A 12,168-nucleotide genomic window follows, 5' to 3' on the forward strand; every position below is an offset into this window, starting at 1 on the left:
GGCAGTACAATCAAACAGTAGCACAAAAAAATAATTCGACAATTTTATTTATTAATACTTTGGTGATTTTATTTAATATTCTCATTCTATGTTAGTTATTGGGAATTTCTTTTCTGACCAGCTTCTAAACGCCGTCTAGTTCTGTGATTTGGTGCCCCATTAGTATTGGAATATGCTTGATTGTTTAGAATAAATCTTGTTGGCTTATCAACACTTCTTAATAGCAAAATGTTGTTTGGGTTGGCAATTCTACCCTGGGCATTTGCAATAAGATATTGACCAGGAATTTGATTTTGAATTTGAGCTGGATATTGGAAATTTGGTTGAAGCTGGAATGAAAGTTGAGAAATCATTCTAGGATTTACTTGCTGTGGTTGCAGTTGTGGTTGAACTTGGTATCCAAGTTGAGGTTGCTGAACTTTATTGGCAACTATATTGAGGCTTTGAGAATTTAATTGTTGGGGTATCTGTGGTTGAACTTTGTATTGCAATTGAGGTTGGACTCGATTTACGACTATGTTAGAAAATTGGGATTCGCCTGAATTTAATTGAGTTTTAGGGACGGATTGCGTAAAAGGCTGCGTTGAAGATCCAGCAATAGATGATTGAGATAGATATCCAGATTGCGTTGAAGATCCAACGATAGATGATTGAGATATAGACCCAGATTGTATTGCGTATGAACTGGGAGACGCTGGATTCACTTGAGTTAAAATTGGAGTTTCTGATGTCGATTGAAGCTGCGCCATTTCAATGGGTTGTACCAGAGGTTGAATAGTAGATTGGTTTCTGATTTGTATACTGGAAACTACTTGGGATTGATCTCCAGGTTGAATATGTACTGAAGCTTGTTCTTGAACTTGTATTGGTCTTGCAGCTTCTGCTTGACTTATTGCTATTATTTGGTCGTGGAAATCAGTTTTATTCTGAACTTGATTTTGATGAGAGAATGAATTTTGCAAAATCATCTGAGATTGATCTGTACGATGTGGTATAAATTTCTTAAATTTTTGTTTCATTCCTTTCTTGGGAGGTATTCTTTTGCGTTGCTTATTAGGGATTCTGCGAATTTTGTTATGGCGCTTTTTGTTCATTTTATTTTGTTTAAAATTATTCTTTTTGTACCATTTGTTCTTATTTCGAACTCGAATATTGTTAGAAAATCCTGCTCTGTGCGGCTGCATTCTATGATGAGAGTTTTGGAAACGTTGAGGTCTAAGTTGAAATTTATTATTTTCGTACATTTCAATGAACTCATCCTCATCGGCATATTTGTTATCAACATCATCATCATCATCATCATCATCATCGTTATCAATATCTTTATTCTTTATCTTGTCTAAATACTTCTTGTTGTTACTATCTTCTTCCTCATCATCGCCATCATCATAATCACCATTCTCATGGCTATTTTTAATATTATTTTGTTCAAACTCACGCCTTTGCGGTGGAGGTGATGGAGGCTGTGGAGGTGGTGGAGGCGGTGGAGGTGGAGGAGGTTCAATTGGTGGTGGCGGTGGTAGTGGAGGTGGTGGAGGTGGTGGAGGTGGTGGAGGTGGTGGAGGCGGTTCAATTTGCACGGTAGTTGTCGTAGTAGTTGTTGGAGGACATGTTGTTACCGTTGGTATACCCTTCTGAGCTAATTTGTTAATTAAAGCTCCGCCAAGATTTGCTAATTGTCCCACAAGATTGGGAAATTGTCCACCAAGATCGGGCATTGTAACATTGGGTATTTGTGCACCAATGTCAGGCAGTTGTCTTCCCTGAATTTGAACCGAAGGATTCTCAACACTTGCTCTATCAATTGGAGAATAGTAGAGTTTGTATCCATTGCCAGTGTAGCCTTGACCATATCCACCATCTAGGAATTCAAAATGATTTTTTTTTTTTGCATATTCTTATTGAAATTATTTCCAGTAGGTTTTTATGAAATACTTACGAGTTCCCCGCAAATATAATGCAATAAAAACCCCACAGATAAGGTTCAAATGCATGTTCAGAATTTTTTTCTTATCCTAAATTTAGTTGGTTTTTCTGTTTTTGGTTGGGTATTTTGTTAGTTTGGAAAGTTCAAGTAAGACTATTCATTCTCCGACATCGTCTTTTATCTTTTATACAGGTCAATATCGTTTCAGTCTCATGTTGTTTCTCTATTGTTTTATAACATGAATTTGGGCCAAATTAGAATATTTTGCAAATTTGCCAAAACAAAATCGAATGAAATGTTTGACTTTCTTAAATAGACATGCTTCACACCTGTATATTCCCATGTTTGGTGATTTAATTAGAAAACATAGAAAATTTTCAATGATTGACGCCTGTCTTAAATTCTGTAATAATTTGGTTGACTAAAATATTAGTTTACACTATGCAACCAAAAATTTTTTTTTTTAAATACAGAAATTGGGGTTTGCTTAATATTTTCAGCAAACCAGTGCCTCTCACGCAAAGGTAACTTTCACTTCCAAAAAAAAATTTTTAATAAAAAAAACCATAAGCTTGACACCATTTTGCTAAAATGCCTCAATTTTATAACAATTGAAAAAGAACAAATTTCAACTTCTATTGAGCATTTAAGTTCTCCGATTTGCTTGAAATTTCCAGGTAGGTTAGGAGGTTTGACAACTTGCAGTCTACTTTATTTTTCGAAACTTTGTGGGAAGAGACAACTCCCCCGTTGTCCTTCCACGAGTAAAGTAAATAAACTGAACTTGTGCGGTTTACTTAAAATTTACAGAAGACCATGCAAAACTTGGTCCATATCCGTCCATAATTATATGTAGCCTCATATAAACCGATCCCCAGATTTGAACTCCCGAGCCTCTTGGAAGAGCAAATTTCTTGCGATCCGGTTAATATTTGGTACGTGGTGTTAGTATATGGTCTCTAACAACCATGCAAAAATTGGTCCATATCGGCCTATAGTTATATATAGCCGATCGCCAATCACACATAAATTGGTCCATATCGCAAAAAATTATCTAACAAATTTTATTTCTATAAAAAATTTTTGTCAAAATTTTATTACTATAGAAAATTTTGTCAAAATTTTATTTCTATAGAAAATTTTGTCAATATTTTATTTCTATAGAAAATTTTGTCAAAATTTATTTCTATACTTAATTTTGTCAAAAGCTTTATTTCAATAGAAAATTGAGCCCAAATTTTCTATTTCTATAGAAAATTCTGTCAAAATTTTATTTCTGTAGAAAATTCTGTCACAATTTTATTTCTATAGCAAATTCTGACAAAATTTTATTTCTATAGAAAATTTAGTAAAAATTTTTATTTCTATAGAAAATTTTATTTCTATAGAAAATTTTGCCAAAATTTGTATTTCTATAGAAATTGTTGTCAAAATTTTATTTCTACAGAAAATTTTGTCAAAATTTTATTTCTATAGAAAATGTTGTCAAAATTTTAATTCTATAGAATTTTTTTTTCAAAATTTTTATTTCTACAGAAAATTTTGTCAAAATTTTAAAAACATTATTTCTATAGAAAATGTTGTCAAAATTTTATTTCTATAGAAAATTCTGTTGAAATTTTTATTTCTACAGAAATTTTTGTCAAAATTTTATTTCTAGAGAAAATTTTGTCAAAATTTTATTTCTATAGAAAATTTTGTCTAAATTTTATTCCTATAGAAAATTTTGTCCCAATTTTATTTCTATAGAAAATTTTGTCCAAATTTTATTTCTACAGAAAATTTTGTAAAAATTTTATTTCTATAGAAAATTTTGTCAAAATTTTATTTCTACAGAAAATTTGTCAACATTTTATTTCTATATTTAATTTTGTCAACATTTTATTTCTATAGAAAATTCTGTCAAAATTTAACTTCTATAGAAAATTTTGCCAAAATTTTTATTTCTACAGAAAATTTTGTCAACATTTTATTTCTATAGAAAATTCTGTCAACATTTTATTTCTATAGAAAATTTTGTGAAAATTTTATTTTTGTAGAAAATTTTGTCAAAATTTCATTTCTATAGAAAATTTTGTTAAAATTTTACTTCTATAGGAAATTTTGTCAAAATGTTACTTCTATAGAAAATGTTGTCAAAATCTTATTTCCATAGAAAATTTTGTCAAAATTTTATTTCTATAGAAATTTTTTATTTCTATAGAAAATTTTGTCAACATTTTATTTCTATAGAAAATTCTGTCAAAATTTTATTTCTATAGAAAATTCTGTCAATATTTCATTTCTATAGAAAATTTTGTCAAAATTTTATTTCTGTAGAAAATTCTGTCACAATTTTATTTCTATAGAAAATTCTGACAAAATTTTATTTCTATAGAAAATTTAGTAAACATTTTTATTTCTTTAGAAAATTTTATTTCTATAGAAAATTTTGCCAAAATTTGTATTTCTATAGAAATTGTTGTCAAAATTTTATTTCTACAGAAAATTTTATTTCTATTTATTTGTATAGAAAATTTTGTCAAAATTTTACTTCTATAGAAAATTTTGTCAAAATTTTATTTCTATAGAAAATTTTGTCAAGATTTATTTTCTATAGAAAATTTCGTCAAAGTTTTATTTTTATAGAACATTTTTTCAAAGTTTTATATGTATAGAAAATTATGTCAAAATTTTATTTCTATAGAAAATTTTGTGAAAATTTTATTTTTATAGCAAATTTTGTCAAAATTTCATTTCTATAGAAAATTTTGTCAAAATTTTACTTCTATAGAAAATTTTGTCAAAATTTTATTTCTACAGAAAATTTGTCAACATTTTATTTCTATATTTAATTTTGTCAACATTTTATTTCTATAGAAAATTCTGTCAAAATTTAACTTCTATAGAAAATTTTGCCAAAATTTTTATTTCTACAGAAAATTTTGTCAACATTTTATTCCTATAGAAAATTCTGTCAAAATTTTATTTCTATAGAAAATTTTGTGAAAATTTTATTTTTATAGAAAATTTTGTCAAAATTTCATTTCTATAGAAAATTTTACTTCTATAGAAAATTTTGTCAAAATGTTACTTCTATAGAAAATGTTGTCAAAATTTTATTTCTATAGAAAATTTTGTCAAAATTTTACTTCTATAGAAAATTTTGTCAATATTTCTATTTCTATAGAAAATTATCGGCCTATAGTTATATATAGCCGATCGCCAATCACACATAAATTGGTCCATATCGCAAAAAATTATCTAACAAATTTTATTTCTATAAAAAATTTTTGTCAAAATTTTATTACTATAGAAAATTTTGTTATTTTTATAGAACATTTTTTCAAAGTTTTATATGTATAGAAAATTATGTCAAAATTTTATTTCTATAGAAAATTTTGTGAAAATGTTATTTTTATAGCAAATTTTGTCAAAATTTCATTTCTATAGAAAATTTTGTCAAAATTTTACTTCTATAGAAAATTTTGTCAAAATTTTATTTCTACAGAAAATTTGTCAACATTCTATTTCTATATTTAATTTTGTCAACATTTTATTTCTATAGAAAATTCTGTCAAAATTTAACTTCTATAGAAAATTTTGCCAAAATTTTTATTTCTACAGAAAATTTTGTCAACATTTTATTCCTATAGAAAATTCTGTCAAAATTTTATTTCTATAGAAAATTTTGTGAAAATTTTATTTTTATAGAAAATTTTGTCAAAATTTCATTTCTATAGAAAATTTTACTTCTATAGAAAATTTTGTCAAAATGTTACTTCTATAGAAAATTTTGTCAACATTTTATTTCTATAGAAAATTTTGTCAAAATTTCTATTTCTATAGAAAATTTTGTCAAAATTTCTATTTCTATAGAAAATTTTGTCAAAATTTTTATTTCTATCGAAAATTTTGTCAAAATTTTATTTCTATAGAAAATTTTGTCAAAAATTTATTTCTATAGAAAATTTTGTCAAAATTTTATTTCTATAGAAAATTGTGTCAAGATTTATTTTCTATAGAAAATTTCGTCAAAGTTTTATTTTTATAGAACATTTTTTCAAAGTTTTATATCTATAGAAAATTATGTCAAAATTTTATTTTATAGAAAATTTTGTCATATTTTTAGTTCTATAGAAAATCTTGTTAAAATTTTATTTCTATAGAAAACTTTGTCCAATTTTTATACCCTTCACCACTACTGTGGTACAGGGTATAATAAGTTTGTGCATTTATATGTAACGCCAAGAAGGAAAAGACAGAAGCCCATCGTTTAGTATACCGATCGTCTTAGAATTAAATTCTGAGTCGATTTAGCTATGTCTGTCTGTCTGTCTGTCTGTCTGTCTCTTGATGTATTTTTGTGTGCAAAGTCTAGCTCGCAGTTTAAGTCCGATCGTCCTCAAATTTGGCATAGGGTCTTTTTTCGGCTCAAAGACGATCCCTATTGATTTTGGACAAAATCGGTTCATAATTAGCGTGTTTATCAACCTATCTTGTTCAAATTCCGTACATACGAACTTTTTATGAGTCTCGAAAAACTTGCAAAATATCAGCTAAATCGGTTCAAATTTAGAAATAGCTCCCAAATATATTTTTCGCCCGATTTAGACTCATATGACCGTAGAGGCCTAATTTTAACACCGATTCACGTAAAATTCTGCACAGAGCGTCATATTGATATTCTACCAATTCGTGCTGATTTTGGTTGAAATCGGTTCAGATTTAGATATAGCTCCCATAGATATCTTTCGCCCGATTTAGACTCATATGACCGTAGAGGCCAAAGTTTTACTCCGATTTATGTGAGACTTGCATAGGGAGTAGAATTAATATTATAGCTATCTATGCTAAATTTTGTTAAAATCGGTTCAGATTTAGATATAGCTCCCATATATATCTTTCGCCCGATTTAGATTCATAAAATAACCGGAGACCAAATTTTCATTTCGATTTACCTGAAAATTTTCCTGGAGAGATTTTAGCTTAGTGTACCAAATTTAGTTCAAATTGTTATAGATTTGCATAAAGCCTGAGTTGGGGAAATATGGTAGAAAATTTCTTATTTTATATCCATTTCAACGGAATTTTACTGTAATAGATTTTATTTTATATATGTAGAAAAAAGACTTAACATTCTATTTAACTGTGTCGAATTTTATCAGAATCGGTTCAGATTTATATAAAGCGACATTTCCTATTTAAGCAAAATTGGCATCAAATTGGGGACATCACTTTCTACAGAAGATTCAGATAAGGTTCCGGGTGCCAAATATTGCCACAAACCCGACAATTGAAATTTATCCGATATACTTGTGAACTCACCACTAAGGAGCTAAGGAGCAAAAAATTCCTCAAATTGTCTTATACCTCTAATAAATCCCAGCAAAAAAATGTGGAAGTTCTTCTAAAGGCACAACTTTAAAAGCAGTTCCAAAAATGTCCTCCCAAAGAAGTTCTTTATTTTAACCACACAGGAAGTAAAAACCATAAATAATTATAAAAATTATTTATTTGGAAAAATATCACAAAAAATTTTTAATTCACATCCAAAACACTGAATTCATATCACACCCTAAAAAGTGATTCAAATTCAGCGCAACGGCTGTTGAAATGGTGGAAATCCGTTCTTTGATAAGCCCATGTTAAATTCATCGCTTCTGCGCCAATTTTGTACTACTTACGGATCCAAAAAGAACATTGTCACCACTTTTTTGGCGACGGTTTTTTTGGTGGGATATGTTTCGTCGAATAAATCATAAATTCACATAAAATGGCTTCAACTTTATATTTCCCTTTTTTATTATTACTTAATTGTGTTTCGTTCGCCGATTTAAATTCAAAGTCTAGTGATTTTGTAGAAGTTCAAAAATGTTTCTCCAAATCGTTTCTGTTTTAAATATTTGAATATGGGAATATAAACTTTTATATAGCTCCCAACAAATTTGAAGGTGTTAAGAGGGTATCACAAATGTATACACATAATGGTAGTCGGCCCCGTCCGACTTTAGACTTTCCTTACTTGTTTTTTCTATCTTTATAAAATAAGTCCCCGAAATATTGGGATATTCCTCATTTAGATTTTTGAGGATTAATTTCCTTTTGTTGGAGAATAATTTCACATATAATTTTGAGGAATAATTTCATAATAAAATGAATCCTTAATTTTGATAAGCTATTTCACTGGCGGTTTTGAAGATGTATATTCCACAATCAAATAATTTGGGAATCATGTGCTCCAAATTTGGGAATCATTTGTGATTTTGGGAATGTTTTTTCGTGATGGCGTAATGTTTGTTGACTTCTCTGCCATTCTCGGTATAATGATGATATTATTTAAAATAAAAAGAAGTAAGGAAAGTCGAAAGTCGGGCGGGGCCGACTATATTATATCCTGCACCACTTTGTAGATCTAAATTTTCGATACCATATCACATACGTCAAATGTGTTGGGGGCTATATATAAAGGTTTGTCCCAAATACATACATTTAAATATTACTCGATCTGGAGAGAATTTGATAGACTTCTACAAAATCTATAGACTCAAAATTTAAGTCGGCTAATGCACTAGGGTGGAACACAATGTTAGTAAAAAAATATGGGAAACATTTAAATCTGAAGCAATTTTAAGGAAACTTCGCAAAAGTTTATTTATGATTTATCGCTCTATATATATGTATTATAAGTTTAGGACAATTAGAGTAATTTTTACAACTTTTCGACTAAGCAGGGGCGATTTTTTTTACAAGGAAAGTGTTGGTATTTTGACCATTTTTGTCGAAGTCAGAAAAACATATAAAGGGTGATTTGTTAAGAGCTTGATAACTTTTTTTTAAAAAAAACGCATAAAATTTGCAAAATCTCATCGGTTCTTTATTTGAAACGTTAGATTGGTCCATGACATTTACTTTTTGAAGATAATTTCATTTAAATGTTGACCGCGGCTGCGTCTTAGGTGGTCCATTCGGAAAGTCCAATTTTGGGCAACTTTTTCGAGCATTTCGGCCGGAATAGCCCGAATTTCTTCGGAAATGTTGTCTTCCAAAGCTGGAATAGTTGCTGGCTTATTTCTGTAGACTTTAGACTTGACGTAGCCCCACAAAAAATAGTCTAAAGGCGTCAAATCGCATGATCTTGGTGGCCAACTTACCGGTCCATTTCTTGAGATGAATTGTTCTCCGAAGTTTTCCCTCAAAATGGCCATAGAATCGCGAGCTGTGTGGCATGTAGCGCCATCTTGTTGAAACCACATGTCAACCAAGTTCAGTTCTTCCATTTTTGGCAACAAAAAGTTTGTTAGCATCGAACGATAGCGATCGCCATTCACCGTAACGTTGCGTCCAACAGCATCTTTGAAAAAATACGGTCCATGATTCCACCAGCGTACAAACCACACCAAACAGGCATTTTTCGGGATGCATGGGCAGTTCTTGAACGGCTTCTGGTTGCTCTTCACTCCAAATGCGGCAATTTTGCTATTTACGTAGCCATTCAACCAGAAATGAGCCTCATCGCTGAACAAAATTTGTCGATAAAAAGCGGATTTTCTGCCACTGATTTTGGTAATAAAATCAATGATTTGCAAGCGTTGCTCGTTAGTAAGTCTATTCATGATGAAATGGCAAAGCATACTGAGCATCTTTCTCTTTGACACCATGTCTGAAATCCCACGTGATCTGTCAAATACTAATGCATGAAAATCCCAACCTCAAAAGAATCACCCTTTATATGGGAGCTATATCCAAATATGAACCGATTTCAACCAAATTTGGCACGCATGGCTACAATGCTAATTCTACTCCCTGTGCAAAATATCAACTAAATCGGAGTTAAATATTGGCCTCTGTGGTCATATGAGTGTAAATCGGGCGAAAGCTATATATGGGAGATATATTTAAATCTGAACCGATTTCAACCAAATTTGGCACGCATTGCTACAATGCTAGTTCTACTGCCTGTGCAAAATTTCAACTAAATCGGAGCAAAAAATTGGCCTCTGTAGTCATATGAGTGTAAATCGGGCGAAAGCTATATATGGGAGCTATATCTAAATCTGAACCGATTTCAACAAATTTGGCACGCATAGGTACAATGCTAATTCTACTCTCTGTGCAAAATTTCAATTAAATCGGAGCAACAAATTGGCCTCTGTGGTCATATGAGTGTAAATCGGGGCGAAAGCTATATATGGGAGCTATATCTAACTCTGAACCGATTTCAAGCAAATTTGGCACGCATAGCTACAATGATAATTCTACTCCCTGCGCAAATTTTCAATTAAATAGGAGTAAAAGATTGGCCACTGTGGTCATATGAGTGTAAATCGGGTGAACGATATATATAATATATATATATATATATATATATATATATATATATATATATATATATATATATATATATATATATATTTATATATATATATATATATATATATATATATATATATATATATATATATATATATATATATATATATATATATATATATATATATATATATATATATATATATATATATATATATATATAATGGGAGCTATATCTAAATCTGAACCGATTTCAATAAAATTTGGCACACTTGACTATAGTACTAATTGTTCTTCTTGTGCAAAATTTTTAAGCAAATTAGGGAACAATTCTGGCTTCTGGGGCCATATAAGTCATATCGGGCGAAATATATATATGGGAGCTATATCTAAATCTGAACCGAGTGTTCTATTCTGAGCCAAAACACATATTTGTGCCAAATTTGAAGTCGATTGGACTAAAACTGCGACCTAGACTTTGAGTACAAAAATGTGTTCACGGACAGACGGACATGGCTATATCGACTCAGGAGCCCACCCTGGGCATTTTTGCCAAAGACACCATGTGTTTATCTCGTCTCCTTCTGGGTGTTGCAAACATATGCACTAACTTATAAATACCCTGTTCCACAGTGTGGCGCAGGGTATAATGATGAGCCCGCCAATTATGATGAAAACCAAAATTTACTTATTGATCTTCGTTTCTAGATCGAATAGTACACCCAAACAAACTATATTTCATATTGCTTCATATTTAAATGTATAATTCGCTTTTCAGAAATTTTCCCTCATTTGTAATAAACCACAAAATTCAACAGTAATATGCCTGTAATTTTTATTTATTTATTTTTGAGCGAACATTAATGTATTTTAAGCTTTAAATAGGCGTCAAGATTTGTCTTCAATGCTTGGGCTAATACTTTGCGGTTGGTCCAAATTTCTTAAAAAAACCACTGGTTGAGAATTTGCAATATGCCCAAAGCATTTTGAGCCAAGTATTGAGCAGGAATTTGATTTTGAACATGAGTTGGATATTGAATTTGTGGGTTGCAACTGGAAAGAAAGTGGAACTGGCATTTGTGGATTAACTTGTAAAGGTGCCTGTGCTGGAATTTGGTATTGGAAACTGGCGGGGATATTGATGTGGAATTAAACCAGAGGGATGTATTTGAATTTGGGGTCCGGATTGAGTTAAAGGTTGAATTGGATTTATTTGGTATGGGACGGCGGACGATTGGATGGCAGATGGCATTACATATTGAATGGGAGATCCTGGATTAACTTGAACGAGGGATTGCCCCGAAGAACCCGGATGAAGTTGGATCTGTGCACCGGGTTGTACAAGGGTCTGAGTAATAGGTTGTATCTTCATTGGAGTTTGATTTTCGGTTTCATTTTCAGTATCATCTTCCTCTTCACTGTCTTCATCTGCATCATTATCATCATCATCATCATCTTCACTCTCCTTATGTTCTTCAGCTGCCAGTGCTGAAGTTTGATTTTGCGCTGGATTTTCGGTCTGATTTTCATTTAAAATAGATGTGAATTTTCTACAATACTTTGTTTTTAATACCAGGCTTTACCCTACGACGACGATATCCACGATAACGACGGACTATTATGCGAGGTGGTACAATTTTCTTAATTTTCCTCCTGCTGCTCTTGCGTCTCTTACTAGACTCTTGCGAATTTTATAGCGTCGTCTCGTTGTCTTTCTCCTACGTTTATTTGTCTTTTTCGTCGGGATTGATATTTTTTCCTCTTCAACTTTCTACTCGATTCTTTATCCTGTGCTATGGTATTAGAACGTCCAATGCTAAGTCCATTCTCCAGATCATGATATGAAGATTGATTAAGAAGATCTCTACCTTGTATTTGATCGGTTTGGGGAAAAAGAGTAACCTCATTATCATCATCTTCGTCTATGTCTTCATTCTCCTCATTACCAC

This window comes from Haematobia irritans, chromosome 3, assembly GCF_050003625.1.
Source record: "Haematobia irritans isolate KBUSLIRL chromosome 3, ASM5000362v1, whole genome shotgun sequence".
NCBI lineage: Eukaryota > Metazoa > Arthropoda > Insecta > Diptera > Muscidae > Haematobia > Haematobia irritans.